The sequence below is a fragment of the Pleurodeles waltl genome, chromosome 4_1 (assembly GCF_031143425.1).
Source record: "Pleurodeles waltl isolate 20211129_DDA chromosome 4_1, aPleWal1.hap1.20221129, whole genome shotgun sequence".
NCBI lineage: Eukaryota > Metazoa > Chordata > Amphibia > Caudata > Salamandridae > Pleurodeles > Pleurodeles waltl.
In genome coordinates, this window is record NC_090442.1 from 56,595,711 (window position 1) to 56,621,693 (window position 25,983).

The following is a 25,983-nucleotide window of genomic DNA, read 5'->3' on the forward strand; positions in this document are numbered from 1 at the left end:
GCCTTCCCACCATTAGACAGTAGTCTGCGCAAGAAAACATCCAACAGTGACAGGACAACCAAGCAAATGACAAACGCCGTGCTGAATAAAGTCATCTTACATGACATTTCGTACAAAGGCCCAGATCATGGGGATGATCGCGCAGAAGCAGCAAGTATCAGAGCCACCGAACCTGAGGTGAGTTACACGAGGAGAAAGGGCGACATGGGGACAGGGGCTAGGGGCTCAGGGAACAGCTACCACAATGCAACCTCGGGTGTGGGGATGCCACTCATTGCGGGTACTGCCCTGGGATTTCCTTTTAGAAAGAATCGCTGGTTAAAGTGTAGTGCACAAAAAACCCAACTCCTCGATTACACTATTAGATAACATCCTTTAACTGCCCCACCCACCCTGTGTGAGTCTCACCCACTTCCCGCCTGCTCCCTCTAGTCTGAGAGTTGTATCTCCACAAAAAACACACAGTGGGGCTCAATGAGCTGCTCATGTCTGACATGGACACCTAAGCAGTGCTGGATTCACAACCTGAAAGCCTGCAAAGGAAAGTGTGCCCGGCAGAAGATAAGCTGCCTGGCAACTCAGAACCTTCTTCTAAGAGAAGTAAGACATGTCACAATGGAGTCTAAGCCTACCTGTCTTATGCCAGGACCTTAGAGCTGCAGGCAGGAGCACAAAGGTAAAAACATATATTGAGTCCCAACACGCTCACTGCGGTGGTTGGTCTCTGTGGCGCAATCGGTTAGCGCGTTCGGCTGTTAACCGAAAGGTTGGTGGTTCAAGCCCACCCAGGGACGTATGCTTTTGCCTACATCAAGTCCTGAATTAAAACACAGCTGTCTGGCTTTGCTCTTAGAGCTCTCGCTTTGCCTGCGTGACATGCTCTATCTCAACATTTCTATCTTCTCTCATCTCTTCACCTCTAGTCATTTCCACCAATAGGACTGGAAACGGGCCACCAAGCCTTCTACTTTAACCACAGGCGTACTGAGGGCCAATAAAAGGCACAGAAGCATTTCTTGATCCGGGGCTGAGAAATGCATGCACAGGGACCTCGTGGCGCAACGGTAGCGCGTCTGACTCCAGATCAGAAGGTTGCGTGTTCAAATCACGTCGGGGTCACTCTTTGACATTTTTTTCCCCACCAAGTCTATATCTCTGACTTCTAAAGCAAAGCCAAAAGAAGGGCGCTTTGCATTGGCCGGGAATCGAACCCGGGCCTCCCGCGTGGCAGGCGAGAATTCTACCACTGAACCACCAATGCTTCACTTACATAGGCTGAGCAGAGAGCCCTGCCGTAGACAGTAGTGATGAGGCCCATGCATTCGCATGGGACACCTATGAACAAAGTTTGCATGGCAAGCCTTGGACTGCCAAACGTTCACATGCTGATGGCAGGAATCAGATGCAGGAGACTGAAACTATGAATGTTTCTGCTTTTGCTAAGGACAGTGGTTTGGGGCCAGTGTTGTGCTTGACAGAGCACGACATCAGCCTGCTCTCTGGCTGCTCCCGGGAGAAGTGGCTGACAGAAAGCACCCTCCAGACCACCAGCAATCTTGTGTTTCACAACATGCCACTGTCACTGGACTTTCCTTCTGGGAAAGCCTAGTCACTGACCTGGCCAGATTCCCTGTCCTCCCCAAAATCCTGGGGAGAAACGGGCAGAGTTCTGCGCCCTGCGCCCTCTTTCGCGTCCCTAACACGCTCCCAACGCGCCCTACAGCCCTGGTCGGGCACAGCCCTGGTCGGGCTCATACCACTGGGGCCTCTGCCGAGGAAGAGCCCCGGAAGCCTAGGGCCAGGCCTATTGCACAGGCATCTTAGACCAGGCCATTCCGGGATTGCTGTGTTTCACGTCCTGCCCTTCAACACTCCTGGGAGGGCTTTCCCTGAGAACCCTCATGTCTCTGCCCTCCCAGGAGGCTGTGGTTCTATGCAAAATAGGGGGTGCACCACGGGCCGTCCCCTTTCCTCTCTCTCGCCAATATCTTTCACCAAAGCTGAGCCCTGCAGGTAAATGTATCTATCTGGCTGAGGGGCCAGGGAGGGCCTTTGCCTGCAGTCTTACAAGCCAGAGTGCAGAGAAGGCAGCAGCTCTGGGACCGGGACTCTGCTCAAAGACATATCTAACATGCCACAGTGGAGCTGAGATGGGCAAGACACGTGTCTCACAGGCTGGCAGCACACCAAGACAGTGGCAGGAAACTATGCTAACAAGGAAAGAGAAAAGTCACGTGTCTCGTGGCCTTCCCACCATTAGACAGTAGTCTGCGCAAGAAAACATCCAACAGTGACAGGACAACCAAGCAAATGACAAACGCCGTGCTGAATAAAGTCATCTTACATGACATTTCGTACAAAGGCCCAGATCATGGGGATGATCGCGCAGCAGAAGCAGCAAGTATCAGAGCCACCGAACCTGGGGTGAGTTACACGAGGAGAAAGGGCGACATGGGGACAGGGGCTATGGGCTCAGGGAACAGCTACCACAATGCAACCTCGGGTGTGGGGATGCCACTCATTGCGGGTACTGCCCTGGGATTTCCTTTTAGAAAGAATCGCTGGTTAAAGTGTAGTGCACAAAAAACCCAACTCCTCGATTACACTATAAGATAACATCCTTTAACTGCCCCACCCACCCTGTGTGAGTCTCACCCACTTCCCGCCTGCTCCCTCTAGTCTGAGAGTTGTATCTCCACAAAAAACACACAGTGGGGCTCAATGAGCTGCTCATGTCTGACATGGACACCTAAGCAGTGCTGGATTCACAACCTGAAAGCCTGCAAAGGAAAGTGTGCCCGGCAGAAGATAAGCTGCCTGGCAACTCAGAACCTTCTTCTAAGAGAAGTAAGACATGTCACAATGGAGTCTAAGCCTACCTGTCTTATGCCAGGACCTTAGAGCTGCAGGCAGGAGCACAAAGGTAAAAACATATATTGAGTCCCAAAAGCTCACTCCGGTGGTTGGTCTCTGTGGCGCAATCGGTTAGCGCGTTCGGCTGTTAACCGAAAGGTTGGTGGTTCAAGCCCACCCAGCGAAGTATGCTTTTGCCTATATCAAGTCCTGAATTAAAACACAGCTGTCTGGCTTTGCTCTTAGAGCTCTCGCTTTGCCTGCGTGACATGCTCTATCTCAACATTTCTATCTTCTCTCATCTCTTCACCTCTAGTCATTTCCACCAATAGGACTGAAAACGGGCCACCAAGCCTTCTACTTTAACCACAGGCGTACTGAGGGCCAATAAAAGGCACAGAAGCATTTCTTGATCCGGGGCTGAGAACTGCATGCACATGGACCTCGTGGCGCAACGGTAGCGCGTCTGACTCCAGATCAGAAGGTTGCGTGTTCAAATCACGTCGGGGTCACTCTTTGACATTTTTTTCCCCACCAAGTCTATATCTCTGACTTCTAAAGCAAAGCCAAAAGAAGGGCGCTTTGCATTGGCCGGGAATCGAACCCGGGCCTCCCGCGTGGCAGGCGAGAATTCTACCACTGAACCACCAATGCTTCACTTACATAGGCTGAGCAGAGAGCCCTGCCGTAGACAGTAGTGATGAGGCCCATGCATTCGCATGGGACACCTATGAACAAAGTTTGCATGGCAAGCCTTGGACTGCCAAACGTTCACATGCTGATGGCAGGAATCAGATGCAGGAGACTGAAACTATGAATGTTTCTGCTTTTGCTAAGGACAGTGGTTTGGGGCCAGTGTTGTGCTTGACAGAGCACGACATCAGCCTGCTCTCTGGCTGCTCCCGGGAGAAGTGGCTGACAGAAAGCACCCTCCAGACCACCAGCAATCTTGTGTTTCACAACATGCCACTGTCACTGGACTTTCCTTCTGGGAAAGCCTAGTCACTGACCTGGCCAGATTCCCTGTCCTCCCCAAAATCCTGGGGAGAAACGGGCAGAGTTCTGCGCCCTGCGCCCTCTTTCGCATCCCTAACGCGCTCCCAACGCGCCCTACAGCCCTGGTCGGGCACAGCCCTGGTCGGGCTCATACCACTGGGGCCTCTGCCGAGGAAGAGCCCCGGAAGCCTAGGGCCAGGCCTATTGCACAGGCATCTTAGACCAGGCCATTCCGGGATTGCTGTGTTTCACGTCCTGCCCTTCAACACTCCTGGGAGGGCTTTCCCTGAGAACCCTCATGTCTCTGCCCTCCCAGGAGGCTGTGGTTCTATGCAAAATAGGGGGTGCACCACGGGCCGTCCCCTTTCCTCTCTCTCGCCAATATCTTTCACCAAAGCTGAGCCCTGCAGGTAAATGTATCTATCTGGCTGAGGGGCCAGGGAGGGCCTTTGCCTGCAGTCTTACAAGCCAGAGTGCAGAGAAGGCAGCAGCTCTGGGACCGGGACTCTGCTCAAAGACATATCTAACATGCCACAGTGGAGCTGAGATGGGCAAGACACGTGTCTCACAGGCAGGCAGCACAACAAGACAGTGGCAGGAAACTATGCTAACAAGGAAAGAGAAAAGTCACGTGTCTCGTGGCCTTCCCACCATTAGACAGTAGTCTGCGCAAGAAAACATCCAACAGTGACAGGACAACCAAGCAAATGACAAACGCTGTGCTGAATAAAGTCATCTTACATGACATTTCGTACAAAGGCCCAGATCATGGGGATGATCGCGCAGAAGCAGCAAGTATCAGAGCCACCGAACCTGAGGTGAGTTACACGAGGAGAAAGGGCGACATGGGGACAGGGGCTAGGGGCTCAGGGAACAGCTACCACAATGCAACCTCGGGTGTGGGGATGCCACTCATTGCGGGTACTGCCCTGGGATTTCCTTTTAGAAAGAATCGCTGGTTAAAGTGTAGTGCACAAAAAACCCAACTCCTCGATTACACTATTAGATAACATCCTTTAACTGCCCCACCCACCCTGTGTGAGTCTCACCCACTTCCCGCCTGCTCCCTCTAGTCTGAGAGTTGTATCTCCACAAAAAACACACAGTGGGGCTCAATGAGCTGCTCATGTTTGACATGGACACCTAAGCAGTGCTGGATTCACAACCTGAAAGCCTGCAAAGGAAAGTGTGCCCGGCAGAAGATAAGCTGCCTGGCAACTCAGAACCTTCTTCTAAGAGAAGTAAGACATGTCACAATGGAGTCTAAGCCTACCTGTCTTATGCCAGGACCTTAGAGCTGCAGGCAGGAGCACAAAGGTAAAAACATATATTGAGTCCCAAAAGCTCACTCCGGTGGTTGGTCTCTGTGGCGCAATCGGTTAGCACGTTCGGCTGTTAACCGAAAGGTTGGTGGTTCAAGCCCACCCAGCGAAGTATGCTTTTGCCTACATCAAGTCCTGAATTAAAACACAGCTGTCTGGCTTTGCTCTTAGAGCTCTCGCTTTGCCTCCGTGACATGCTCTATCTCAACATTTCCATCTTCTCTCATCTCTTCACCTCTAGTCATTTCCACCAATAGGACTGGAAACGGGCCACCAAGCCTTCTACTTTAACCACAGGGGTACTGAGGGCCAATAAAAGGCACAGAAGCATTTCTTGATCCGGGGCTGAGAACTGCATGCACAGGGACCTCGTGGCGCAACGGGAGCGCGTCTGACTCCAGATCAGAAGGTTGCGTGTTCAAATCACGTCGGGGTCACTCTTTGACATTTTTTTCCCCAAGTCTATATCTCTGACTTCTAAAGCAAAGCCAAAAGAAGGGCGCTTTGCATTGGCCGGGAATCGAACCCGTGCCTCCCGCGTGGCAGGCGAGAATTCTACCACTGAACCACCAATGCTTCACTTACATAGGCTGAGCAGAGAGCCCTGCCGTAGACAGTAGTGATGAGGCCCATGCATTCGCATGGGACACCTATGAACAAAGTTTGCATGGCAAGCCTTGGACTGCCAAACGTTCACATGCTGATGGCAGGAATCAGATGCAGGAGACTGAAACTATGAATGTTTCTGCTTTTGCTAAGGACAGTGGCTTGGGGCCAGTGTTGTGCTTGACAGAGCACGACATCAGCCTGCTCTCTGGCTGCTCCCGGGAGAAGTGGCTGACAGAAAGCACCCTCCAGACCACCAGCAATCTTGTGTTTCACAACATGCCACTGTCACTGGACTTTCCTTCTGGGAAAGCCTAGTCACTGACCTGGCCAGATTCCCTGTCCTCCCCAAAATCCTGGGGAGAAACGGGCAGAGTTCTGCGCCCTGCGCCCTCTTTCGCGTCCCTAACGCGCTCCCAACGCGCCCTACAGCCCTGGTCGGGCACAGCCCTGGTCGGGCTCATACCACTGGGGCCTCTGCCGAGGAAGAGCCCCGGAAGCCTAGGGCCAGGCCTATTGCACAGGCATCTTAGACCAGGCCATTCCGGGATTGCTGTGTTTCACGTCCTGCCCTTCAACACTCCTGGGAGGGCTTTCCCTGAGAACCCTCATGTCTCTGCCCTCCCAGGAGGCTGTGGTTCTATGCAAAATAGGGGGTGCACCACGGGCCGTCCCCTTTCCTCTCTCTCGCCAATATCTTTCACCAAAGCTGAGCCCTGCAGGTAAATGTATCTATCTGGCTGAGGGGCCAGGGAGGGCCTTTGCCTGCAGTCTTACAAGCCAGAGTGCAGAGAAGGCAGCAGCTCTGGGACCGGGACTCTGCTCAAAGACATATCTAACATGCCACAGTGGAGCTGAGATGGGCAAGACACGTGTCTCACAGGCTGGCAGCACACCAAGACAGAGGCAGGAAACCATGCTAACAAGGAAAGAGAAAAGTCACGTGTCTCGTGGCCTTCCCACCATTAGACAGTAGTCTGCGCAAGAAAACATCCAACAGTGACAGGACAACCAAGCAAATGACAAACGCCGTGCTGAATAAAGTCATCTTACATGACATTTCGTACAAAGGCCCAGATCATGGGGATGATCGCGCAGCAGAAGCAGCAAGTATCAGGGCCACCGAACCTGGGGTGAGTTACACGAGGAGAAAGGGCGACATGGGGACAGGGGCTATGGGCTCAGGGAACAGCTACCACAATGCAACCTCGGGTGTGGGGATGCCACTCATTGCGGGTACTGCCCTGGGATTTCCTTTTAGAAAGAATCGCTGGTTAAAGTGTAGTGCACAAAAAACCCAACTCCTCGATTACACTATTAGATAACATCCTTTAACTGCCCCACCCACCCTGTGTGAGTCTCACCCACTTCCCGCCTGCTCCCTCTAGTCTGAGAGTTGTATCTCCACAAAAAACACACAGTGGGGCTCAATGAGCTGCTCATGTCTGACATGGACACCTAAGCAGTGCTGGATTCACAACCTGAAAGCCTGCAAAGGAAAGTGTGCCCGGCAGAAGATAAGCTGCCTGGCAACTCAGAACCTTCTTCTAAGAGAAGTAAGACATGTCACAATGGAGTCTAAGGCCACCTGTCTTATGCCAGGACCTTAGAGCTGCAGGCAGGAGCACAAAGGTAAAAACATATATTGAGTCCCAACACGCTCACTGCGGTGGTTGGTCTCTGTGGCGCAATCGGTTAGCGCGTTCGGCTGTTAACCGAAAGGTTGGTGGTTCAAGCCCACCCAGGGACGTATGCTTTTGCCTACATCAAGTCCTGAATTAAAACACAGCTGTCTGGCTTTGCTCTTAGAGCTCTCGCTTTGCCTGCGTGACATGCTCTATCTCAACATTTCTATCTTCTCTCATCTCTTCACCTCTAGTCATTTCCACCAATAGGACTGGAAACGGGCCACCAAGCCTTCTACTTTAACCACAGGCGTACTGAGGGCCAATAAAAGGCACAGAAGCATTTCTTGATCCGGGGCTGAGAACTGCATGCACAGGGACCTCGTGGCGCAACGGTAGCGCGTCTGACTCCAGATCAGAAGGTTGCGTGTTCAAATCACGTCGGGGTCACTCTTTGACATTTTTTTCCCCACCAAGTCTATATCTCTGACTTCTAAAGCAAAGCCAAAAGAAGGGCGCTTTGCATTGGCCGGGAATCAAACCCGGGCCTCCCGCATGGCAGGCGAGAATTCTACCACTGAACCACCAATGCTTCACTTACATAGGCTGAGCAGAGAGCCCTGCCGTAGACAGTAGTGATGAGGCCCATGCATTCGCATGGGACACCTATGAACAAAGTTTGCATGGCAAGCCTTGGACTGCCAAACGTTCACATGCTGATGGCAGGAATCAGATGCAGGAGACTGAAACTATGAATGTTTCTGCTTTTGCTAAGGACAGTGGTTTGGGGCCAGTGTTGTGCTTGACAGAGCACGACATCAGCCTGCTCTCTGGCTGCTCCCGGGAGAAGTGGCTGACAGAAAGCACCCTCCAGACCACCAGCAATCTTGTGTTTCACAACATGCCACTGTCACTGGACTTTCCTTCTGGGAAAGCCTAGTCACTGACCTGGCCAGATTCCCTGTCCTCCCCAAAATCCTGGGGAGAAACGGGCAGAGTTCTGCGCCCTGCGCCCTCTTTCGCGTCCCTAACGCGCTCCCAACGCGCCCTACAGCCCTGGTCGGGCACAGCCCTGGTCGGGCTCATACCACTGGGGCCTCTGCCGAGGAAGAGCCCCGGAAGCCTAGGGCCAGGCCTATTGCACAGGCATCTTAGACCAGGCCATTCCGGGATTGCTGTGTTTCACGTCCTGCCCTTCAACACTCCTGGGAGGGCTTTCCCTGAGAACCCTCATGTCTCTGCCCTCCCAGGAGGCTGTGGTTCTATGCAAAATAGGGGGTGCACCACGGGCCGTCCCCTTTCCTCTCTCTCGCCAATATCTTTCACCAAAGCTGAGCCCTGCAGGTAAATGTATCTATCTGGCTGAGGGGCCAGGGAGGGCCTTTGCCTGCAGTCTTACAAGCCAGAGTGCAGAGAAGGCAGCAGCTCTGGGACCGGGACTCTGCTCAAAGACATATCTAACATGCCACAGTGGAGCTGAGATGGGCAAGACACGTGTCTCACAGGCTGGCAGCACACCAAGACAGTGGCAGGAAACTATGCTAACAAGGAAAGAGAAAAGTCACGTGTCTCGTGGCCTTCCCACCATTAGACAGTAGTCTGCGCAAGAAAACATCCAACAGTGACAGGACAACCAAGCAAATGACAAACGCCGTGCTGAATAAAGTCATCTTACATGACATTTCGTACAAAGGCCCAGATCATGGGGATGATCGCGCAGCAGAAGCAGCAAGTATCAGAGCCACCGAACCTGGGGTGAGTTACACGAGGAGAAAGGGCGACATGGGGACAGGGGCTATGGGCTCAGGGAACAGCTACCACAATGCAACCTCGGGTGTGGGGATGCCACTCATTGCGGGTACTGCCCTGGGATTTCCTTTTAGAAAGAATCGCTGGTTAAAGTGTAGTGCACAAAAAACCCAACTCCTCGATTACACTATAAGATAACATCCTTTAACTGCCCCACCCACCCTGTGTGAGTCTCACCCACTTCCCGCCTGCTCCCTCTAGTCTGAGAGTTGTATCTCCACAAAAAACACACAGTGGGGCTCAATGAGCTGCTCATGTCTGACATGGACACCTAAGCAGTGCTGGATTCACAACCTGAAAGCCTGCAAAGGAAAGTGTGCCCGGCAGAAGATAAGCTGCCTGGCAACTCAGAACCTTCTTCTAAGAGAAGTAAGACATGTCACAATGGAGTCTAAGCCTACCTGTCTTATGCCAGGACCTTAGAGCTGCAGGCAGGAGCACAAAGGTAAAAACATATATTGAGTCCCAACACGCTCACTGCGGTGGTTGGTCTCTGTGGCGCAATCGGTTAGCGCGTTCGGCTGTTAACCGAAAGGTTGGTGGTTCAAGCCCACCCAGGGACGTATGCTTTTGCCTACATCAAGTCCTGAATTAAAACACAGCTGTCTGGCTTTGCTCTTAGAGCTCTCGCTTTGCCTGCGTGACATGCTCTATCTCAACATTTCTATCTTCTCTCATCTCTTCACCTCTAGTCATTTCCACCAATAGGACTGGAAACGGGCCACCAAGCCTTCTACTTTAACCACAGGCGTACTGAGGGCCAATAAAAGGCACAGAAGCATTTCTTGATCCGGGGCTGAGAACTGCATGCACAGGGACCTCGTGGCGCAACGGTAGCGCGTCTGACTCCAGATCAGAAGGTTGCGTGTTCAAATCACGTCGGGGTCACTCTTTGACATTTTTTTCCCCACCAAGTCTATATCTCTGACTTCTAAAGCAAAGCCAAAAGAAGGGCGCTTTGCATTGGCCGGGAATCAAACCCGGGCCTCCCGCATGGCAGGCGAGAATTCTACCACTGAACCACCAATGCTTCACTTACATAGGCTGAGCAGAGAGCCCTGCCGTAGACAGTAGTGATGAGGCCCATGCATTCGCATGGGACACCTATGAACAAAGTTTGCATGGCAAGCCTTGGACTGCCAAACGTTCACATGCTGATGGCAGGAATCAGATGCAGGAGACTGAAACTATGAATGTTTCTGCTTTTGCTAAGGACAGTGGTTTGGGGCCAGTGTTGTGCTTGACAGAGCACGACATCAGCCTGCTCTCTGGCTGCTCCCGGGAGAAGTGGCTGACAGAAAGCACCCTCCAGACCACCAGCAATCTTGTGTTTCACAACATGCCACTGTCACTGGACTTTCCTTCTGGGAAAGCCTAGTCACTGACCTGGCCAGATTCCCTGTCCTCCCCAAAATCCTGGGGAGAAACGGGCAGAGTTCTGCGCCCTGCGCCCTCTTTCGCATCCCTAACGCGCTCCCAACGCGCCCTACAGCCCTGGTCGGGCACAGCCCTGGTCGGGCTCATACCACTGGGGCCTCTGCCGAGGAAGAGCCCCGGAAGCCTAGGGCCAGGCCTATTGCACAGGCATCTTAGACCAGGCCATTCCGGGATTGCTGTGTTTCACGTCCTGCCCTTCAACACTCCTGGGAGGGCTTTCCCTGAGAACCCTCATGTCTCTGCCCTCCCAGGAGGCTGTGGTTCTATGCAAAATAGGGGGTGCACCACGGGCCGTCCCCTTTCCTCTCTCTCGCCAATATCTTTCACCAAAGCTGAGCCCTGCAGGTAAATGTATCTATCTGGCTGAGGGGCCAGGGAGGGCCTTTGCCTGCAGTCTTACAAGCCAGAGTGCAGAGAAGGCAGCAGCTCTGGGACCGGGACTCTGCTCAAAGACATATCTAACATGCCACAGTGGAGCTGAGATGGGCAAGACACGTGTCTCACAGGCAGGCAGCACAACAAGACAGTGGCAGGAAACTATGCTAACAAGGAAAGAGAAAAGTCACGTGTCTCGTGGCCTTCCCACCATTAGACAGTAGGCTGCGCAAGAAAACATCCAACAGTGACAGGACAACCAAGCAAATGACAAACGCCGTGCTGAATAAAGTCATCTTACATGACATTTCGTACAAAGGCCCAGATCATGGGGATGATCGCGCAGAAGCAGCAAGTATCAGAGCCACCGAACCTGAGGTGAGTTACACGAGGAGAAAGGGCGACATGGGGACAGGGGCTAGGGGCTCAGGGAACAGCTACCACAATGCAACCTCGGGTGTGGGGATGCCACTCATTGCGGGTACTGCCCTGGGATTTCCTTTTAGAAAGAATCGCTGGTTAAAGTGTAGTGCACAAAAAACCCAACTCCTCGATTACACTATTAGATAACATCCTTTAACTGCCCCACCCACCCTGTGTGAGTCTCACCCACTTCCCGCCTGCTCCCTCTAGTCTGAGAGTTGTATCTCCACAAAAAACACACAGTGGGGCTCAATGAGCTGCTCATGTCTGACATGGACACCTAAGCAGTGCTGGATTCACAACCTGAAAGCCTGCAAAGGAAAGTGTGCCCGGCAGAAGATAAGCTGCCTGGCAACTCAGAACCTTCTTCTAAGAGAAGTAAGACATGTCACAATGGAGTCTAAGCCTACCTGTCTTATGCCAGGACCTTAGAGCTGCAGGCAGGAGCACAAAGGTAAAAACATATATTGAGTCCCAACACGCTCACTGCGGTGGTTGGTCTCTGTGGCGCAATCGGTTAGCGCGTTCGGCTGTTAACCGAAAGGTTGGTGGTTCAAGCCCACCCAGGGACGTATGCTTTTGCCTACATCAAGTCCTGAATTAAAACACAGCTGTCTGGCTTTGCTCTTAGAGCTCTCGCTTTGCCTGCGTGACATGCTCTATCTCAACATTTCTATCTTCTCTCATCTCTTCACCTCTAGTCATTTCCACCAATAGGACTGGAAACGGGCCACCAAGCCTTCTACTTTAACCACAGGCGTACTGAGGGCCAATAAAAGGCACAGAAGCATTTCTTGATCCGGGGCTGAGAAATGCATGCACAGGGACCTCGTGGCGCAACGGTAGCGCGTCTGACTCCAGATCAGAAGGTTGCGTGTTCAAATCACGTCGGGGTCACTCTTTGACATTTTTTTCCCCACCAAGTCTATATCTCTGACTTCTAAAGCAAAGCCAAAAGAAGGGCGCTTTGCATTGGCCGGGAATCGAACCCGGGCCTCCCGCGTGGCAGGCGAGAATTCTACCACTGAACCACCAATGCTTCACTTACATAGGCTGAGCAGAGAGCCCTGCCGTAGACAGTAGTGATGAGGCCCATGCATTCGCATGGGACACCTATGAACAAAGTTTGCATGGCAAGCCTTGGACTGCCAAACGTTCACATGCTGATGGCAGGAATCAGATGCAGGAGACTGAAACTATGAATGTTTCTGCTTTTGCTAAGGACAGTGGTTTGGGGCCAGTGTTGTGCTTGACAGAGCACGACATCAGCCTGCTCTCTGGCTGCTCCCGGGAGAAGTGGCTGACAGAAAGCACCCTCCAGACCACCAGCAATCTTGTGTTTCACAACATGCCACTGTCACTGGACTTTCCTTCTGGGAAAGCCTAGTCACTGACCTGGCCAGATTCCCTGTCCTCCCCAAAATCCTGGGGAGAAACGGGCAGAGTTCTGCGCCCTGCGCCCTCTTTCGCGTCCCTAACACGCTCCCAACGCGCCCTACAGCCCTGGTCGGGCACAGCCCTGGTCGGGCTCATACCACTGGGGCCTCTGCCGAGGAAGAGCCCCGGAAGCCTAGGGCCAGGCCTATTGCACAGGCATCTTAGACCAGGCCATTCCGGGATTGCTGTGTTTCACGTCCTGCCCTTCAACACTCCTGGGAGGGCTTTCCCTGAGAACCCTCATGTCTCTGCCCTCCCAGGAGGCTGTGGTTCTATGCAAAATAGGGGGTGCACCACGGGCCGTCCCCTTTCCTCTCTCTCGCCAATATCTTTCACCAAAGCTGAGCCCTGCAGGTAAATGTATCTATCTGGCTGAGGGGCCAGGGAGGGCCTTTGCCTGCAGTCTTACAAGCCAGAGTGCAGAGAAGGCAGCAGCTCTGGGACCGGGACTCTGCTCAAAGACATATCTAACATGCCACAGTGGAGCTGAGATGGGCAAGACACGTGTCTCACAGGCTGGCAGCACACCAAGACAGTGGCAGGAAACTATGCTAACAAGGAAAGAGAAAAGTCACGTGTCTCGTGGCCTTCCCACCATTAGACAGTAGTCTGCGCAAGAAAACATCCAACAGTGACAGGACAACCAAGCAAATGACAAACGCCGTGCTGAATAAAGTCATCTTACATGACATTTCGTACAAAGGCCCAGATCATGGGGATGATCGCGCAGCAGAAGCAGCAAGTATCAGAGCCACCGAACCTGGGGTGAGTTACACGAGGAGAAAGGGCGACATGGGGACAGGGGCTATGGGCTCAGGGAACAGCTACCACAATGCAACCTCGGGTGTGGGGATGCCACTCATTGCGGGTACTGCCCTGGGATTTCCTTTTAGAAAGAATCGCTGGTTAAAGTGTAGTGCACAAAAAACCCAACTCCTCGATTACACTATAAGATAACATCCTTTAACTGCCCCACCCACCCTGTGTGAGTCTCACCCACTTCCCGCCTGCTCCCTCTAGTCTGAGAGTTGTATCTCCACAAAAAACACACAGTGGGGCTCAATGAGCTGCTCATGTCTGACATGGACACCTAAGCAGTGCTGGATTCACAACCTGAAAGCCTGCAAAGGAAAGTGTGCCCGGCAGAAGATAAGCTGCCTGGCAACTCAGAACCTTCTTCTAAGAGAAGTAAGACATGTCACAATGGAGTCTAAGCCTACCTGTCTTATGCCAGGACCTTAGAGCTGCAGGCAGGAGCACAAAGGTAAAAACATATATTGAGTCCCAAAAGCTCACTCCGGTGGTTGGTCTCTGTGGCGCAATCGGTTAGCGCGTTCGGCTGTTAACCGAAAGGTTGGTGGTTCAAGCCCACCCAGCGAAGTATGCTTTTGCCTATATCAAGTCCTGAATTAAAACACAGCTGTCTGGCTTTGCTCTTAGAGCTCTCGCTTTGCCTGCGTGACATGCTCTATCTCAACATTTCTATCTTCTCTCATCTCTTCACCTCTAGTCATTTCCACCAATAGGACTGAAAACGGGCCACCAAGCCTTCTACTTTAACCACAGGCGTACTGAGGGCCAATAAAAGGCACAGAAGCATTTCTTGATCCGGGGCTGAGAACTGCATGCACATGGACCTCGTGGCGCAACGGTAGCGCGTCTGACTCCAGATCAGAAGGTTGCGTGTTCAAATCACGTCGGGGTCACTCTTTGACATTTTTTTCCCCACCAAGTCTATATCTCTGACTTCTAAAGCAAAGCCAAAAGAAGGGCGCTTTGCATTGGCCGTGAATCGAACCCGGGCCTCCCGCGTGGCAGGCGAGAATTCTACCACTGAACCACCAATGCTTCACTTACATAGGCTGAGCAGAGAGCCCTGCCGTAGACAGTAGTGATGAGGCCCATGCATTCGCATGGGACACCTATGAACAAAGTTTGCATGGCAAGCCTTGGACTGCCAAACGTTCACATGCTGATGGCAGGAATCAGATGCAGGAGACTGAAACTATGAATGTTTCTGCTTTTGCTAAGGACAGTGGTTTGGGGCCAGTGTTGTGCTTGACAGAGCACGACATCAGCCTGCTCTCTGGCTGCTCCCGGGAGAAGTGGCTGACAGAAAGCACCCTCCAGACCACCAGCAATCTTGTGTTTCACAACATGCCACTGTCACTGGACTTTCCTTCTGGGAAAGCCTAGTCACTGACCTGGCCAGATTCCCTGTCCTCCCCAAAATCCTGGGGAGAAACGGGCAGAGTTCTGCGCCCTGCGCCCTCTTTCGCGTCCCTAACACGCTCCCAACGCGCCCTACAGCCCTGGTCGGGCACAGCCCTGGTCGGGCTCATACCACTGGGGCCTCTGCCGAGGAAGAGCCCCGGAAGCCTAGGGCCAGGCCTATTGCACAGGCATCTTAGACCAGGCCATTCCGGGATTGCTGTGTTTCACGTCCTGCCCTTCAACACTCCTGGGAGGGCTTTCCCTGAGAACCCTCATGTCTCTGCCCTCCCAGGAGGCTGTGGTTCTATGCAAAATAGGGGGTGCACCACGGGCCGTCCCCTTTCCTCTCTCTCGCCAATATCTTTCACCAAAGCTGAGCCCTGCAGGTAAATGTATCTATCTGGCTGAGGGGCCAGGGAGGGCCTTTGCCTGCAGTCTTACAAGCCAGAGTGCAGAGAAGGCAGCAGCTCTGGGACCGGGACTCTGCTCAAAGACATATCTAACATGCCACAGTGGAGCTGAGATGGGCAAGACACGTGTCTTACAGGCAGGCAGCACAACAAGACAGTGGCAGGAAACTATGCTAACAAGGAAAGAGAAAAGTCACGTGTCTCGTGGCCTTCCCACCATTAGACAGTAGTCTGCGCAAGAAAACATCCAACAGTGACAGGACAACCAAGCAAATGACAAACGCCGTGCTGAATAAAGTCATCTTACATGACATTTCGTACAAAGGCCCAGATCATGGGGATGATCGCGCAGCAGAAGCAGCAAGTATCAGAGCCACCGAACCTGGGGTGAGTTACACGAGGAGAAAGGGCGACATGGGGACAGGGGCTATGGGCTCAGGGAACAGCTACCACAATGCAACCTCGGGTGTGGGGATGCCACTCATTGCGGGTACTGCCCTGGGATTTCCTTTTAGAAAGAATCGCTGGTTAAAGTGTAGTGCACAAAAAACTCAACTCCTCGATTACACTATAAGATAACATCCTTTAACTGCCCCACCCACCCTGTGTGAGTCTCACCCACTTCCCGCCTGCTCCCTCTAGTCTGAGAGTTGTATCTCCACAAAAAACACACAGTGGGGCTCAATGAGCTGCTCATGTCTGACATGGACACCTAAGCAGTGCTGGATTCACAACCTGAAAGCCTGCAAAGGAAAGTGTGCCCGGCAGAAGATAAGCTGCCTGGCAACTCAGAACCTTCTTCTAAGAGAAGTAAGACATGTCACAATGGAGTCTAAGCCTACCTGTCTTATGCCAGGACCTTAGAGCTGCAGGCAGGAGCACAAAGGTAAAAACATATATTGAGTCCCAACACGCTCACTGCGGTGGTTGGTCTCTGTGGCGCAATCGGTTAGCGCGTTCGGCTGTTAACCGAAAGGTTGGTGGTTCAAGCCCACCCAGGGACGTATGCTTTTGCCTACATCAAGTCCTGAATTAAAACACAGCTGTCTGGCTTTGCTCTTAGAGCTCTCGCTTTGCCTGCGTGACATGCTCTATCTCAACATTTCTATCTTCTCTCATCTCTTCACCTCTAGTCATTTCCACCAATAGGACTGGAAACGGGCCACCAAGCCTTCTACTTTAACCACAGGCGTACTGAGGGCCAATAAAAGGCACAGAAGCATTTCTTGATCCGGGGCTGAAAACTGCATGCACAGGGACCTCGTGGCGCAACGGTAGCGCGTCTGACTCCAAATCAGAAGGTTGCGTGTTCAAATCACGTCGGGGTCACTCTTTGACATTTTTTTGCCCACCAAGTCTATATCTCTGACTTCTAAAGCAAAGCCAAAAGAAGGGTGCTTTGCATTGGCCGGGAATCGAACCCGGGCCTCCCGCGTGGCAGGCGAGAATTCTACCACTGAACCACCAATGCTTCACTTACATAGGCTGAGCAGAGAGCCCTGCCGTAGACAGTAGTGATGAGGCCCATGCATTCGCATGGGACACCTATGAACAAAGTTTGCATGGCAAGCCTTGGACTGCCAAACGTTCACATGCTGATGGCAGGAATCAGATGCAGGAGACTGAAACTATGAATGTTTCTGCTTTTGCTAAGGACAGTGGTTTGGGGCCAGTGTTGTGCTTGACAGAGCACGACATCAGCCTGCTCTCTGGCTGCTCCCGGGAGAAGTGGCTGACAGAAAGCACCCTCCAGACCACCAGCAATCTTGTGTTTCACAACATGCCACTGTCACTGGACTTTCCTTCTGGGAAAGCCTAGTCACTGACCTGGCCAGATTCCCTATCCTCCCCAAAATCCTGGGGAGAAACGGGCAGAGTTCTGCGCCCTGCGCCCTCTTTCGCGTCCCTAACGCGCTCCCAACGCGCCCTACAGCCCTGGTCGGGCACAGCCCTGGTCGGGCTCATACCACTGGGGCCTCTGCCGAGGAAGAGCCCCGGAAGCCTAGGGCCAGGCCTATTGCACAGGCATCTTAGACCAGGCCATTCCGGGATTGCTGTGTTTCACGTCCTGCCCTTCAACACTCCTGGGAGGGCTTTCCCTGAGAACCCTCATGTCTCTGCCCTCCCAGGAGGCTGTGGTTCTATGCAAAATAGGGGGTGCACCACGGGCCGTTCCCTTTCCTCTCTCTCGCCAATATCTTTCACCAAAGCTGAGCCCTGCAGGTAAATGTATCTATCTGGCTGAGGGGCCAGGGAGGGCCTTTGCCTGCAGTCTTACAAGCCAGAGTGCAGAGAAGGCAGCAGCTCTGGGACCGGGACTCTGCTCAAAGACATATCTAACATGCCACAGTGGAGCTGAGATGGGCAAGACACGTGTCTCACAGGCTGGCAGCACACCAAGACAGTGGCAGGAAACCATGCTAACAAGGAAAGAGAAAAGTCACGTGTCTCGTGGCCTTCCCACCATTAGACAGTAGTCTGCGCAAGAAAACATCCAACAGTGACAGGACAACCAAGCAAATGACAAACGCCGTGCTGAATAAAGTCATCTTACATGACATTTCGTACAAAGGCCCAGATCATGGGGATGATCGCGCAGCAGAAGCAGCAAGTATCAGAGCCACCGAACCTGGGGTGAGTTACACGAGGAGAAAGGGCGACATGGGGACAGGGGCTATGGGCTCAGGGAACAGCTACCACAATGCAACCTCGGGTGTGGGGATGCCACTCATTGCGGGTACTGCCCTGGGATTTCCTTTTAGAAAGAATCGCTGGTTAAAGTGTAGTGCACAAAAAACCCAACTCCTCGATTACACTATTAGATAACATCCTTTAACTGCCCCACCCACCCTGTGTGAGTCTCACCCACTTCCCGCCTGCTCCCTCTAGTCTGAGAGTTGTATCTCCACAAAAAACACACAGTGGGGCTCAATGAGCTGCTCATGTCTGACATGGACACCTAAGCAGTGCTGGATTCACAACCTGAAAGCCTGCAAAGGAAAGTGTGCCCGGCAGAAGATAAGCTGCCTGGCAACTCAGAACCTTCTTCTAAGAGAAGTAAGACAGGTCACAATGGAGTCTAAGCCTACCTGTCTTATGCCAGGACCTTAGAGCTGCAGGCAGGAGCACAAAGGTAAAAACATATATTGAGTCCCAACACGCTCACTGCGGTGGTTGGTCTCTGTGGCGCAATCGGTTAGCGCGTTCGGCTGTTAACCGAAAGGTTGGTGGTTCAAGCCCACCCAGGGACGTATGCTTTTGCCTACATCAAGTCCTGAATTAAAACACAGCTGTCTGGCTTTGCTCTTAGAGCTCTCGCTTTGCCTGCGTGACATGCTCTATCTCAACATTTCTATCTTCTCTCATCTCTTCACCTCTAGTCATTTCCACCAATAGGACTGGAAACGGGCCACCAAGCCTTCTACTTTAACCACAGGCGTACCGAGGGCCAATAAAAGGCACAGAAGCATTTCTTGATCCGGGGCTGAGAACTGCATGCACAGGGACCTCGTGGCGCAACGGTAGCGCGTCTGACTCCAGATCAGAAGGTTGCGTGTTCAAATCACGTCGGGGTCACTCTTTGACATTTTTTTCCCCACCAAGTCTATATCTCTGACTTCTAAAGCAAAGCCAAAAGAAGGGCGCTTTGCATTGGCCGGGAATCGAACCCGGGCCTCCCGCATGGCAGGCGAGAATTCTACCACTGAACCACCAATGCTTCACTTACATAGGCTGAGCAGAGAGCCCTGCCGTAGACAGTAGTGATGAGGCCCATGCATTCGCATGGGACACCTATGAACAAAGTTTGCATGGCAAGCCTTGGACTGCCAAACGTTCACATGCTGATGGCAGGAATCAGATGCAGGAGACTGAAACTATGAATGTTTCTGCTTTTGCTAAGGACAGTGGTTTGGGGCCAGTGTTGTGCTTGACAGAGCACGACATCAGCCTGCTCTCTGGCTGCTCCCGGGAGAAGTGGCTGACAGAAAGCACCCTCCAGACCACCAGCAATCTTGTGTTTCACAACATGCCACTGTCACTGGACTTTCCTTCTGGGAAAGCCTAGTCACTGACCTGGCCAGATTCCCTGTCCTCCCCAAAATCCTGGGGAGAAACGGGCAGAGTTCTGCGCCCTGCGCCCTCTTTCGCGTCCCTAACGCGCTCCCAACGCGCCCTACAGCCCTGGTCGGGCACAGCCCTGGTCGGGCTCATACCACTGGGGCCTCTGCCGAGGAAGAGCCCCGGAAGCCTAGGGCCAGGCCTATTGCACAGGCATCTTAGACCAGGCCATTCCGGGATTGCTGTGTTTCACGTCCTGCCCTTCAACACTCCTGGGAGGGCTTTCCCTGAGAACCCTCATGTCTCTGCCCTCCCAGGAGGCTGTGGTTCTATGCAAAATAGGGGGTGCACCACGGGCCGTCCCCTTTCCTCTCTCTCGCCAATATCTTTCACCAAAGCTGAGCCCTGCAGGTAAATGTATCTATCTGGCTGAGGGGCCAGGGAGGGCCTTTGCCTGCAGTCTTACAAGCCAGAGTGCAGAGAAGGCAGCAGCTCTGGGACCGGGACTCTGCTCAAAGACATATCTAACATGCCACAGTGGAGCTGAGATGGGCAAGACACGTGTCTCACAGGCAGGCAGCACAACAAGACAGTGGCAGGAAACTATGCTAACAAGGAAAGAGAAAAGTCACGTGTCTCGTGGCCTTCCCACCATTAGACAGTAGTCTGCGCAAGAAAACATCCAACAGTGACAGGACAACCAAGCAAATGACAAACGCTGTGCTGAATAAAGTCATCTTACATGACATTTCGTACAAAGGCCCAGATCATGGGGATGATCGCGCAGAAGCAGCAAGTATCAGAGCCACCGAACCTGAGGTGAGTTACACGAGGAGAAAGGGCGACATGGGGACAGGGGCTAGGGGCTCAGGGAACAGCTACCACAATGCAACCTCGGGTGTGGGGATGCCACTCATTGCGGGTACTGCCCTGGGATTTCCTTTTAGAAAGAATCGCTGGTTAAAGTGTAGTGCACAAAAAACCCAACTCCTCGATTACACTATTAGATAACATCCTTTAACTGCCCCACCCACCCTGTGTGAGTCTCACCCACTTCCCGCCTGCTCCCTCTAGTCTGAGAGTTGTATCTCCACAAAAAACACACAGTGGGGCTCAATGAGCTGCTCATGTCTGACATGGACACCTAAGCAGTGCTGGATTCACAACCTGAAAGCCTGCAAAGGAAAGTGTGCCCGGCAGAAGATAAGCTGCCTGGCAACTCAGAACCTTCTTCTAAGAGAAGTAAGACATGTCATAATGGAGTCTAAGCCTACCTGTCTTATGCCAGGACCTTAGAGCTGCAGGCAGGAGCACAAAGGTAAAAACATATATTGAGTCCCAACACGCTCACTGCAGTGGTTGGTCTCTGTGGCGCAATCGGTTAGCGCGTTCGGCTGTTAACCGAAAGGTTGGTGGTTCAAGCCCACCCAGGGACGTATGCTTTTGCCTACATCAAGTCCTGAATTAAAACACAGCTGTCTGGCTTTGCTCTTAGAGCTCTCGCTTTGCCTGCGTGACATGCTCTATCTCAACATTTCCATCTTCTCTCATCTCTTCACCTCTAGTCATTTCCACCAATAGGACTGGAAACGGGCCACCAAGCCTTCTACTTTAACCACAGGGGTACTGAGGGCCAATAAAAGGCACAGAAGCATTTCTTGATCCGGGGCTGAGAACTGCATGCACAGGGACCTCGTGGCGCAACGGTAGCGCGTCTGACTCCAGATCAGAAGGTTGCGTGTTCAAATCACGTCGGGGTCATTCTTTGACATTTTTTTCCCCACCAAGTCCATATCTCTGACTTCTAAAGCAAAGCCAAAAGAAGGGCGCTTTGCATTGGCCGGGAATCGAACCCGGGCCTCCCGCATGGCAGGCGAGAATTCTACCACTGAACCACCAATGCTTCACTTACATAGGCTGAGCAGAGAGCCCTGCCGTAGACAGTAGTGATGAGGCCCATGCATTCGCATGGGACACCTATGAACAAAGTTTGCATGGCAAGCCTTGGACTGCCAAACGTTCACATGCTGATGGCAGGAATCAGATGCAGGAGACTGAAACTATGAATGTTTCTGCTTTTGCTAAGGACAGTGGTTTGGGGCCAGTGTTGTGCTTGACAGAGCACGACATCAGCCTGCTCTCTGGCTGCTCCCGGGAGAAGTGGCTGACAGAAAGCACCCTCCAGACCACCAGCAATCTTGTGTTTCACAACATGCCACTGTCACTGGACTTTCCTTCTGGGAAAGCCTAGTCACTGACCTGGCCAGATTCCCTGTCCTCCCCAAAATCCTGGGGAGAAACGGGCAGAGTTCTGCGCCCTGCGCCCTCTTTCGCGTCCCTAACGCGCTCCCAACGCGCCCTACAGCCCTGGTCGGGCACAGCCCTGGTCGGGCTCATACCACTGGGGCCTCTGCCGAGGAAGAGCCCCGGAAGCCTAGGGCCAGGCCTATTGCACAGGCATCTTAGACCAGGCCATTCCGGGATTGCTGTGTTTCACGTCCTGCCCTTCAACACTCCTGGGAGGGCTTTCCCTGAGAACCCTCATGTCTCTGCCCTCCCAGGAGGCTGTGGTTCTATGCAAAATAGGGGGTGCACCACGGGCCGTCCCCTTTCCTCTCTCTCGCCAATATCTTTCACCAAAGCTGAGCCCTGCAGGTAAATGTATCTATCTGGCTGAGGGGCCAGGGAGGGCCTTTGCCTGCAGTCTTACAAGCCAGAGTGCAGAGAAGGCAGCAGCTCTGGGACCGGGACTCTGCTCAAAGACATATCTAACATGCCACAGTGGAGCTGAGATGGGCAAGACACGTGTCTCACAGGCAGGCAGCACAACAAGACAGTGGCAGGAAACTATGCTAACAAGGAAAGAGAAAAGTCACGTGTCTCGTGGCCTTCCCACCATTAGACAGTAGTCTGCGCAAGAAAACATCCAACAGTGACAGGACAACCAAGCAAATGACAAACGCTGTGCTGAATAAAGTCATCTTACATGACATTTCGTACAAAGGCCCAGATCATGGGGATGATCGCGCAGAAGCAGCAAGTATCAGAGCCACCGAACCTGAGGTGAGTTACACGAGGAGAAAGGGCGACATGGGGACAGGGGCTAGGGGCTCAGGGAAAAGCTACCACAATGCAACCTCGGGTGTGGGGATGCCACTCATTGCGGGTACTGCCCTGGGATTTCCTTTTAGAAAGAATCGCTGGTTAAAGTGTAGTGCACAAAAAACCCAACTCCTCGATTACACTATTAGATAACATCCTTTAACTGCCCCACCCACCCTGTGTGAGTCTCACCCACTTCCCGCCTGCTCCCTCTAGTCTGAGAGTTGTATCTCCACAAAAAACACACAGTGGGGCTCAATGAGCTGCTCATGTCTGACATGGACACCTAAGCAGTGCTGGATTCACAACCTGAAAGCCTGCAAAGGAAAGTGTGCCGGCAGAAGATAAGCTGCCTGGCAACTCAGAACCTTCTTCTAAGAGAAGTAAGACATGTCACAATGGAGTCTAAGCCTACCTGTCTTATGCCAGGACCTTAGAGCTGCAGGCAGGAGCACAAAGGTAAAAACATATATTGAGTCCCAACACGCTCACTGCGGTGGTTGGTCTCTGTGGCGCAATCGGTTAGCGCGTTCGGCTGTTAACCGAAAGGTTGGTGGTTCAAGCCCACCCAGGGACGTATGCTTTTGCCTACATCAAGTCCTGAATTAAAACACAGCTGTCTGGCTTTGCTCTTAGAGCTCTCGCTTTGCCTGCGTGACATGCTCTATCTCAACATTTCCATCTTCTCTCATCTCTTCACCTCTAGTCATTTCCACCAATAGGACTGGAAACGGGCCACCAAGCCTTCTACTTTAACCACAGGGGTACTGAGGGCCAATAAAAGGCACAGAAGCATTTCTTGATCCGGGGCTGAGAACTGCATGCACAGGGACCTCGTGGCGCAACGGTAGCGCGTCTGACTCCAGATCAGAAGGTTGCGTGTTCAAATCACGTCGGGGTCACTCTTTGACATTTTTTTCCCCAAGTCTATATCTCTGACTTCTAAAGCAAAGCCAAAAGAAGGGCGCTTTGCATTGGCCGGGAATCGAACCCGTGCCTCCCGCGTGGCAGGCGAGAATTCTACCACTGAACCACCAATGCTTCACTTACATAGGCTGAGCAGAGAGCCCTGCCGTAGACAGTAGTGATGAGGCCCATGCATTCGCATGGGACACCTATGAACAAAGTTTGCATGGCAAGCCTTGGACTGCCAAACGTTCACATGCTGATGGCAGGAATCAGATGCAGGAGACTGAAACTATGAATGTTTCTGCTTTTGCTAAGGACAGTGGCTTGGGGCCAGTGTTGTGCTTGACAGAGCACGACATCAGCCTGCTCTCTGGCTGCTCCCGGGAGAAGTGGCTGACAGAAAGCACCCTCCAGACCACCAGCAATCTTGTGTTTCACAACATGCCACTGTCACTGGACTTTCCTTCTGGGAAAGCCTAGTCACTGACCTGGCCAGATTCCCTGTCCTCCCCAAAATCCTGGGGAGAAACGGGCAGAGTTCTGCGCCCTGCGCCCTCTTTCGCGTCCCTAACGTGCTCCCAACGCGCCCTACAGCCCTGGTCGGGCACAGCCCTGGTCGGGCTCATACCACTGGGGCCTCTGCCGAGGAAGAGCCCCGGAAGCCTAGGGCCAGGCCTATTGCACAGGCATCTTAGACCAGGCCATTCCGGGATTGCTGTGTTTCACGTCCTGCCCTTCAACACTCCTGGGAGGGCTTTCCCTGAGAACCCTCATGTCTCTGCCCTCCCAGGAGGCTGTGGTTCTATGCAAAATAGGGGGTGCACCACGGGCCGTCCCCTTTCCTCTCTCTCGCCAATATCTTTCACCAAAGCTGAGCCCTGCAGGTAAATGTATCTATCTGGCTGAGGGGCCAGGGAGGGCCTTTGCCTGCAGTCTTACAAGCCAGAGTGCAGAGAAGGCAGCAGCTCTGGGACCGGGACTCTGCTCAAAGACATATCTAACATGCCACAGTGGAGCTGAGATGGGCAAGACACGTGTCTCACAGGCTGGCAGCACACCAAGACAGTGGCAGGAAACTATGCTAACAAGGAAAGAGAAAAGTCACGTGTCTCGTGGCCTTCCCACCATTAGACAGTAGTCTGCGCAAGAAAACATCCAACAGTGACAGGACAACCAAGCAAATGACAAACGCCGTGCTGAATAAAGTCATCTTACATGACATTTCGTACAAAGGCCCAGATCATGGGGATGATCGCGCAGCAGAAGCAGCAAGTATCAGAGCCACCGAACCTGGGGTGAGTTACACGAGGAGAAAGGGCGACATGGGGACAGGGGCTATGGGCTCAGGGAACAGCTACCACAATGCAACCTCGGGTGTGGGGATGCCACTCATTGCGGGTACTGCCCTGGGATTTCCTTTTAGAAAGAATCGCTGGTTAAAGTGTAGTGCACAAAAAACCCAACTCCTCGATTACACTATAAGATAACATCCTTTAACTGCCCCACCCACCCTGTGTGAGTCTCACCCACTTCCCGCCTGCTCCCTCTAGTCTGAGAGTTGTATCTCCACAAAAAACACACAGTGGGGCTCAATGAGCTGCTCATGTCTGACATGGACACCTAAGCAGTGCTGGATTCACAACCTGAAAGCCTGCAAAGGAAAGTGTGCCCGGCAGAAGATAAGCTGCCTGGCAACTCAGAACCTTCTTCTAAGAGAAGTAAGACATGTCACAATGGAGTCTAAGCCTACCTGTCTTATGCCAGGACCTTAGAGCTGCAGGCAGGAGCACAAAGGTAAAAACATATATTGAGTCCCAAAAGCTCACTCCGGTGGTTGGTCTCTGTGGCGCAATCGGTTAGCGCGTTCGGCTGTTAACTGAAAGGTTGGTGGTTCAAGCCCACCCAGCGAAGTATGCTTTTGCCTACATCAAGTCCTGAATTAAAACACAGCTGTCTGGCTTTGCTCTTAGAGCTCTCGCTTTGCCTGCGTGACATGCTCTATCTCAACATTTCTATCTTCTCTCATCTCTTCACCTCTAGTCATTTCCACCAATAGGACTGAAAACGGGCCACCAAGCCTTCTACTTTAACCACAGGCGTACTGAGGGCCAATAAAAGGCACAGAAGCATTTCTTGATCCGGGACTGAGAACTGCATGCACATGGACCTCGTGGCGCAACGGTAGCGCGTCTGACTCCAGATCAGAAGGTTGCGTGTTCAAATCACGTCGGGGTCACTCTTTGACATTTTTTTCCCCACCAAGTCTATATCTCTGACTTCTAAAGCAAAGCCAAAAGAAGGGCGCTTTGCATTGGCCGGGAATCGAACCCGGGCCTCCCGCGTGGCAAGCGAGAATTCTACCACTGAACCACCAATGCTTCACTTACATAGGCTGAGCAGAGAGCC

The 25,983-nt window shown here is 52.7% G+C and overlaps 23 non-coding genes across 23 annotated transcripts; 19 read left to right on the top strand and 4 right to left on the bottom strand.

Moving 5' to 3' along the window:
- The first annotated feature begins 720 nt into the window (after positions 1-720).
- TRNAN-GUU (transfer RNA asparagine (anticodon GUU)) lies at positions 721-794 on the top strand. Its single transcript has one exon. It is a non-coding gene; the product is annotated as a tRNA-Asn (tRNA).
- Positions 795-1,047: 253 nt separating this feature from the next.
- On the top strand, positions 1,048-1,119 carry TRNAW-CCA (transfer RNA tryptophan (anticodon CCA)). The gene has a single exon. It is a non-coding gene; the product is annotated as a tRNA-Trp (tRNA).
- Positions 1,120-1,190: 71 nt separating this feature from the next.
- TRNAG-GCC (transfer RNA glycine (anticodon GCC)) lies at positions 1,191-1,261 on the bottom strand. Its single transcript has one exon. It is a non-coding gene; the product is annotated as a tRNA-Gly (tRNA).
- Positions 1,262-3,293: 2,032 nt separating this feature from the next.
- TRNAW-CCA (transfer RNA tryptophan (anticodon CCA)) lies at positions 3,294-3,365 on the top strand. Its single transcript has one exon. It is a non-coding gene; the product is annotated as a tRNA-Trp (tRNA).
- Positions 3,366-3,436: 71 nt separating this feature from the next.
- TRNAG-GCC (transfer RNA glycine (anticodon GCC)) lies at positions 3,437-3,507 on the bottom strand. Its single transcript has one exon. It is a non-coding gene; the product is annotated as a tRNA-Gly (tRNA).
- Positions 3,508-7,453: 3,946 nt separating this feature from the next.
- On the top strand, positions 7,454-7,527 carry TRNAN-GUU (transfer RNA asparagine (anticodon GUU)). Its single transcript has one exon. It is a non-coding gene; the product is annotated as a tRNA-Asn (tRNA).
- A 253-nt stretch (positions 7,528-7,780) lies between these two features.
- On the top strand, positions 7,781-7,852 carry TRNAW-CCA (transfer RNA tryptophan (anticodon CCA)). Its single transcript has one exon. It is a non-coding gene; the product is annotated as a tRNA-Trp (tRNA).
- Positions 7,853-9,700: 1,848 nt separating this feature from the next.
- TRNAN-GUU (transfer RNA asparagine (anticodon GUU)) lies at positions 9,701-9,774 on the top strand. Its single transcript has one exon. It is a non-coding gene; the product is annotated as a tRNA-Asn (tRNA).
- Positions 9,775-10,027: 253 nt separating this feature from the next.
- TRNAW-CCA (transfer RNA tryptophan (anticodon CCA)) lies at positions 10,028-10,099 on the top strand. The gene has a single exon. It is a non-coding gene; the product is annotated as a tRNA-Trp (tRNA).
- Positions 10,100-11,944: 1,845 nt separating this feature from the next.
- On the top strand, positions 11,945-12,018 carry TRNAN-GUU (transfer RNA asparagine (anticodon GUU)). The gene has a single exon. It is a non-coding gene; the product is annotated as a tRNA-Asn (tRNA).
- Positions 12,019-12,271: 253 nt separating this feature from the next.
- TRNAW-CCA (transfer RNA tryptophan (anticodon CCA)) lies at positions 12,272-12,343 on the top strand. Its single transcript has one exon. It is a non-coding gene; the product is annotated as a tRNA-Trp (tRNA).
- Positions 12,344-12,414: 71 nt separating this feature from the next.
- TRNAG-GCC (transfer RNA glycine (anticodon GCC)) lies at positions 12,415-12,485 on the bottom strand. Its single transcript has one exon. It is a non-coding gene; the product is annotated as a tRNA-Gly (tRNA).
- A 2,032-nt stretch (positions 12,486-14,517) lies between these two features.
- Positions 14,518-14,589, top strand: TRNAW-CCA (transfer RNA tryptophan (anticodon CCA)). The gene has a single exon. It is a non-coding gene; the product is annotated as a tRNA-Trp (tRNA).
- Positions 14,590-16,437: 1,848 nt separating this feature from the next.
- On the top strand, positions 16,438-16,511 carry TRNAN-GUU (transfer RNA asparagine (anticodon GUU)). Its single transcript has one exon. It is a non-coding gene; the product is annotated as a tRNA-Asn (tRNA).
- Positions 16,512-16,764: 253 nt separating this feature from the next.
- On the top strand, positions 16,765-16,836 carry TRNAW-CCA (transfer RNA tryptophan (anticodon CCA)). The gene has a single exon. It is a non-coding gene; the product is annotated as a tRNA-Trp (tRNA).
- Positions 16,837-16,907: 71 nt separating this feature from the next.
- On the bottom strand, positions 16,908-16,978 carry TRNAG-GCC (transfer RNA glycine (anticodon GCC)). Its single transcript has one exon. It is a non-coding gene; the product is annotated as a tRNA-Gly (tRNA).
- A 1,706-nt stretch (positions 16,979-18,684) lies between these two features.
- TRNAN-GUU (transfer RNA asparagine (anticodon GUU)) lies at positions 18,685-18,758 on the top strand. The gene has a single exon. It is a non-coding gene; the product is annotated as a tRNA-Asn (tRNA).
- Positions 18,759-19,011: 253 nt separating this feature from the next.
- TRNAW-CCA (transfer RNA tryptophan (anticodon CCA)) lies at positions 19,012-19,083 on the top strand. The gene has a single exon. It is a non-coding gene; the product is annotated as a tRNA-Trp (tRNA).
- Positions 19,084-20,928: 1,845 nt separating this feature from the next.
- TRNAN-GUU (transfer RNA asparagine (anticodon GUU)) lies at positions 20,929-21,002 on the top strand. Its single transcript has one exon. It is a non-coding gene; the product is annotated as a tRNA-Asn (tRNA).
- A 253-nt stretch (positions 21,003-21,255) lies between these two features.
- On the top strand, positions 21,256-21,327 carry TRNAW-CCA (transfer RNA tryptophan (anticodon CCA)). The gene has a single exon. It is a non-coding gene; the product is annotated as a tRNA-Trp (tRNA).
- Positions 21,328-23,171: 1,844 nt separating this feature from the next.
- TRNAN-GUU (transfer RNA asparagine (anticodon GUU)) lies at positions 23,172-23,245 on the top strand. Its single transcript has one exon. It is a non-coding gene; the product is annotated as a tRNA-Asn (tRNA).
- A 253-nt stretch (positions 23,246-23,498) lies between these two features.
- Positions 23,499-23,570, top strand: TRNAW-CCA (transfer RNA tryptophan (anticodon CCA)). The gene has a single exon. It is a non-coding gene; the product is annotated as a tRNA-Trp (tRNA).
- A 2,171-nt stretch (positions 23,571-25,741) lies between these two features.
- Positions 25,742-25,813, top strand: TRNAW-CCA (transfer RNA tryptophan (anticodon CCA)). The gene has a single exon. It is a non-coding gene; the product is annotated as a tRNA-Trp (tRNA).
- Positions 25,814-25,983: the final 170 nt, after the last annotated feature.